Genomic DNA, 6,498 nt, shown 5'->3' with positions numbered 1-6,498 from the left:
CATCCGGGGTAAAAATACATTGGTTAAAGGTGACATGCACATTCTCTGGGCAAGAGAATTCTGATATCCTAATGCAAAGGCTGGGCTGTCGTGTGCCATGGGATGGGGGCACACAGCTTTGGGGGATGGAAATGGATTCTGACAGTTTTGAAGTGGAGCACAGAGGGATCGCTTTTCTCCAACAGTGTCTGAGGTCTAGGAAGTGAATGCAGGAAGGAGCTAGGAGTGTGGAAAACACAAGGAGGAACTGCTGTAGCTGTGAATGAGCCACAGGTCAACTAAACACGAGAGCTCTGGGTTTCACTAGTAGTGTAGCCAAAGGTAGAGCACCCCAGATCCTTAGTTGCTAATGAAAACTTGTGGCTGAAAATCACTAATGTTAAACCTGAGACCTCCCCATCTCTCCCACTGGTTGAATCCTGAATGCTTTGGGCTGTTATGTCAGTAAAGAGCACCTTGAAGCATGATATCTCTTAATGCTGCAGAAGCCTTCAAAACAGTCAGCAGCAAAATGGCTCGTTTTGCATTTCCTGCATGGTTCACTGCTATGCCAAGTGGTTATGAAACACCCCCGGGTGTGAAACACACTTTGCAGGGCCTCTGCATTAGGGTAAAATTGCTACATGAGGCTAATGGAACCAGGCCCAAAGCCTTCAAGGTTCCAGTTACCTTCTGTGAGATTGGATTCAGGCTGAGTTGGTGCTTTGGTCAGTGCCAGATGTGTGGTCCGCTCTGGGGACTGCCGTGGGCGCTGTTGAAAATACTGAGCTTGGCTTTGTTTATGCATTTCCCATTCAGCTTATGGTTAGCAGCTTGGGAGGGGAAGAAAATTTGCTGTTTATCCATTTGCAACTGCTAGCTCTTGCATAACTGGATTCCTCCTCTTATTAGGTCAAATGTCATATCTTTCTAAATATGACCCCACATTTCTTGTTACAAACTATGGGAATACTTTTAGAAGGGGCTGTAGGACCACAAATCTCTGAATTGTTTGATACTTGTGCTCCTATACACCCAAGTCGTGTCAAAATTCTCTTAACTATTAAAATTGGGCAACATATTTTTTAAACACGTTTTATATTTTTCCTTTTTTATTAAGGGCAGTTGGTCACAAGTCAATTTCACTCTGAGGTTTTCATGCACTAGCACCACTGCTGCAATGTACTAGGTTTGCAAGACTTTTTAAAAACAATGTAAACACTGCTGTTGGCTTGAGGTTTGGCTAAAAATGCAGGAGGGATGTTTAACTACATGTGAACATCATTTGGATCCACTTTGCCTTCCAAAATGAGAGAAAGGGCTACTGTTTTGGTTTCACTCATGCAATGTTATAATGCCCCTTAATATTTCTTAAATGATCACCTAATGTGTCTTTCTCCCCCACCCCATGTCCCTATGGCCAGTATATTTCACAACAGCTCCAGAAAGATGGCTTTGTACCCTGATATGCTTGTCCAGATCTTCACTGAAGCTGTACTGTTTACAGTGCCTTGAATGATTGTCTCTGTTTTACACCTGCTGATGTTCTGGTCCATTATCAACAAAAAACTCCATAGTTTTGAAAACCCTACACCACTAACAGTTGCCACATGGAGAATTTGGCATGTAGGTCACCATTGATCATATGAGTTTCACTTCTGCATTTATCATGAAAGTTAACTGGTTAATTTCCCTCTTGAGCATCAGCTCACTTTCTCCTCCTGATGCTGTCTTATGTGGGTCTCCAAATGCCATTTAAATCCAAAGAACTTTGCTGTTGATTTTTTTTTTAATTTAAATAGTCAACGTTTCTATTCACAGTAAGTTTTATAACCCTTCCCCTTTGTTTTGTGTAGTGTGAATTTTGGGTCTGGGCATAAGTGTTGCTTTCATTCCAGCCTTCTGTGTTTAATTCCAGAAGTCTATGGAGTGATTTTTTTTCCACTCTTAGCAAGATTACATGTCCTGTTTGTCTAGTGCCACAATGCCTTTCGGGATAAAATCCATACAGCTGGGTCTAAGAAAAATTCATACCCAGCACTTTGTAAATGTGCCTTTACATTCAGTGCCATAGAAGGAAATGAACTGAAATGTGTTCTCTCTGATAGCCTGGAAGCAAATCATTCTAAAATTAGCTGGAGGAGTTGTGCTTTCCAGGCTGGATTTTGCCCCTACAACAGGTCTAATTTTGTAATGGAGAATCAAGCCAATAATTTTACACTTCTTTCTAAACTATATCATTCTGTCTTGTGCTCGTTGTATCTGTAAGTGCTGATTCGTGTGTGTGTGTGTTCTCCCCTGAACTGGAAATACATCAGATTTATCAATATGTGACACAAATGGCCTTCTGTTTTTACTAATTTCTGTATGCATTTCATTTTTACAGAAATATTTGTGTACATACTAATATTTTTCTTTTGTATGCTACAGATCACTCTTATAATAAAGAGGATGTTTTCAACAAGTGATAAAGTGCTAATTTGAGATCTGCTTATAAAAGGTATTATCTAAGAAGCCAGGTGTTAAGATGGTCAGTGTTTGTCTGTGATCAGATTGAAATCCCGTCTGACTTGTGTACTTTTTTGATTCCCAGCCCCCTATGGTATCTGAGCTTTTCACTCATCATATCACCTCTGGGAGGTAGGGCAGTGCTGTTACCCCCATTTAATAGGGAAACTGAGGCATGGAGACGAAATCATTTGCCCAAAGTCACACAGAACCATGTTAGAGCAGGGAATCAAACCCCAGTGTCTGACCCACAGCCTGGGACATGCAAGTTACAAACTGAACAGCCCTTACATTCCCCAGCTGGCTGGTTGTGATGTCCTCATGCCCATTTCACTGGGGTAGTATATAAGCCAGGAAAGTTCCCACATTAGCAGGCTTACACCTGGCACTGGACTGGAACCTAGTATAGTGGGTCTACCAGACACTGATAAGTTGGTGTGAAGGCCCTGAGAAGGGGAACTGGAAGCCCTGAGGAAAAAGGTGTTTAGACCACTGGGCCAGGCTCACGGCCAGTAAATGAGACAGAGCCACTGAAAGGAAAATTAGGAAGACTGGCCCAGTGAGGATGCTATTACCCCAGAAGGGTGGAATTTAAACACTCGCTGACCAGACATGTGAAAGAAACCGACCATGGTAGGGTCTGATCAATTGTCAGCAGAGGGTGCTAAATAAGGTGAGCCCACTGTGCCACTCCCAGCCAGCAGGCAGTAACCTAGCAGTGAGTGAACTCCTCTACAATTGCACCCACTCAGTACAGATGGTGGGGAAAGTAGCTGCTCACAGTTAGTGCTTTTTTCCCTTGCTGTACGGGGTGTGGTGTTTGTTTTGCAGTCGGATGTGGATTTTTTCCACTGTGGGTCTGTTTGGCATATGGCGTCATGGGGAGCGGGCACCAGTCTCAGTTATGGTGGAGTCTGTGCAGCACCCAGTGTAATGGGGATCCTAATCTTGGGTGGGGTTGGTGCAGTATCACTGGCCTCCAGTCCCAGATGGGGTCTCTGTACTGACATAAAAGGTGGTGATCCATAACTCAGGCCAGGACTTTTTAAAGAATGACTAATGATTTGGGGACACCAACCTCATGCCTGTTAAAAGGGGCCAATTTTTAGTGGCTGGGTGACAACTTGCCTCATTTTGTAGTGCTCTGTTGCTTCAGATGTTGGAAAATCTTGTCTGAAAGTAAAATCTCTTGCTGGACATCAAAGCCAAACACAAAGGAGAAATAAGGCACAAATGTAACAATGCAGGTGACTGACCAAGGGAATGAACAGCCAGAGGAAGTGGCAATTCTTGGAGGCCTTTTCAGAAAGTATTCTCTAGTCCAGAGGTGGCCAACTTGTGGCTCCAGCGTCACATGCGGCTCTTCAGAAGTTAATATGCAGCTCCTTACATAAGGACCAAATCCAGGGATGGCGCTACAAGTGCCAACTTTCCACTGGGCCGGAGGGTGCTCGTTGTTCCACCCCCAGCTCTGCCCTATGTGCTGTCCCCCTCCATCCTTTCCTGCAAGGATCCTGCCACTTTCTACCCTCTCCACTGAGCCTGTCACACCCATGCTCCCCTTCCCCCCCAGTGTCTCCCACTGAGACAGAGCTGATCCCAGTGGTCAGGTGGAAAAGGAGGAGGAAGCACTGACTAGTGAGGCTGCCAGTGGGCAAGATGTGCTGAGAGTGGTGGTAGGGAGATGAGATCAGGGCTGGTGACCTAGAACTGTGGCTTTTGGCAACGTGCATTGGTAAATTCTGGCTCCTTCTCAGGTTTAGGTTGGCCACCCCTGCTCTACTCCAATGCAAGTTATTGGGCTCCACGTGCCAGTAACGGGGGGAAATTCTCAGGTGAGTGATATACAGGAGGTCAGGCTGGATAATCTGACACTCTTCTGGCCTTGACCTTGATGAAAAATTCTTCACTGTGTTGATCATACAAGCTCTGGAGGCTTGGGGTAGGAAGGGTCTGTCAGGCTGTTAATGGAACAGCATAATTCTCTTCTTGTGAAACTTTGCTAAATGAAGGAGCTGAAAAACCAACTTGCAGAGATAAATCCTGCCACATGGTGGTGCAAATGCACCATGTCCCAGCCTGTTTGTTTTTCCACTCATTGGGCTGTTTTTGTTCCTTTATTTAGAAGCAAAGCTTCCTAGGCCCTGATGCCTCCCTAAGAAAGGAATGGCGCCAGTGCTGCTTGTGTACCCGTTGAGCACCAGAAACCTGTGCTAATGCCCTGTGGAAAGGGGCAGAAACAGCTAGATATAACAAAAACAGCTGTCTGGAAGGAACCCACTCCAAGTTCTACCTTTGCTCACTTAGGCAAAATAAGGTGGCAGAGGATGTCTTACTAGGAGCCTGGCCCCAGCCTGAACTACTGCATCTTGTGCTATTTAAATGCCAATCCGCTATTGTTTGTATAAGGCAGTGTTTCCCAAATGGGGTTCCATGAAGTGAAAATAAGGGTTCCACGAGAATTCCAATAACATTTTATGATTTAAAAAATATTTAAGCATTCATGAATTGTATTGAAAACAATTTTCATTTGTTTGCCATGATAAGTGTCCCTGAGTAATGCCAGCTTAGCCAGAGAGTGGGGACAATGATGTCACTACTCAGTGCTGCGCAGTCAGTCTAGTGCGATCACCTGTTCTATACCACTGTAAATCCCCATGCCCACTCCCAGGGAGTGTGGATCACGTGGGTGACTGAATACAAATATTCTAGCGCCAGTGGACAGTCAAAGCTTCAGCTGTCAAACCAGTTGCTTGTATGGGAGTGCACAAATACTTTACTTCAGTATCGTCACGTGACTTCTTGTATTTAACAATTTAACCTTGACAAATATAAATTGACTGATAGATTAATCTACATATCATGACCTTGTTTAGCATTTGTTTGTTATCCTTACTTATTTGTGGTCTACTTTTTTAGCTCCATATATAAGACGGTTATTAGAGGTTCTGCAATATTCTTTCGAGTTTAAAAGGTTTCTGTGGCCAAATAAAATTGGGAAACACTAGTATAAGAATTTTTCTGTGCAGTCTCCCTGTGATTCTTGCTTCCACCCCACCATGGCCACAGATCTGTCAGTGGATCCTCCTGGAGGTCAGGATGATGCTGTTACCCTAGGGCACAGAGAGGTTTGTCTAAGCTGGAGCTGAAAGGTGTAAAGTCCATGTTCCACCACTGGCTAATGAGTGCGAGCTGCAGGAGGGACTCATGGCTCAGGTGGATACATACTTGAGAGGACCAGCTCCTGCCACTGCATCCACACTCTGTTGTAATCTGCTAGCTGGTTGAAAGTGAGCATGGGTATGTCTCCTTGAGCTGTGGACTAGGGATGTAAAATCCCATTCAATTGGTTAACCAATTAAACATGTTTAACTGATTAAAGGGGGAGGGCTGGAGTGCCCCTGCCCACCGTGGGCCCCATAAGACAGGAGCAGCCCCCTGCCCATGGTGGGTGGAGAGCTGCTCCAGCCCCCATCAGTTAACCTTTTACATCCCTACTGTAAACGTGTGCTTGGTGACTGCCTTAGTCACACAGGAAATCTGATAGTGTTGGAAATTTAGCTTAGGTCTACCAAGTCAACAGCTAGTGCTCTAGGCCACTGCGGCCTCAGAATAACTTCCCTGGGGGGACCCACTGTTTTGGAGTAAAAGTGGCTTTGCTGACTTAGCTTGAACCTATTCAAATTCCATTAATTAAACTAAAATAGACCTTTTACTACTGGAATAACAATTCCTTTCTTGGGAGGAGGAGATGTACCTAGATGGGCTTAAATTTACACCTCAGGCAATAGTGAAAATGTTCCGATTTAGATAAGACTTCACAGTGCTACAGAGTGTTCCAGTCAGTATCACGTCCCCGGGGCTGGGGCGGTGATGGAGTGTGGTCATAGATGACCCCTTCCGGGTGCTTACAGTCCCTGATACTCACCTTCTTGCTCTCTGGGGCTTCTCACCACCCTGTCATGAAGGGCCATCTGGCCGCTTCCACCCAAGGAACAGAGCTGAGATCAT

Source organism: Pelodiscus sinensis, chromosome 11, assembly GCF_049634645.1.
Source record: "Pelodiscus sinensis isolate JC-2024 chromosome 11, ASM4963464v1, whole genome shotgun sequence".
NCBI lineage: Eukaryota > Metazoa > Chordata > Testudines > Trionychidae > Pelodiscus > Pelodiscus sinensis.
The sequence above is the reverse complement of the archived record's forward strand: the minus strand, read 5'-3'. Positions refer to the sequence as shown.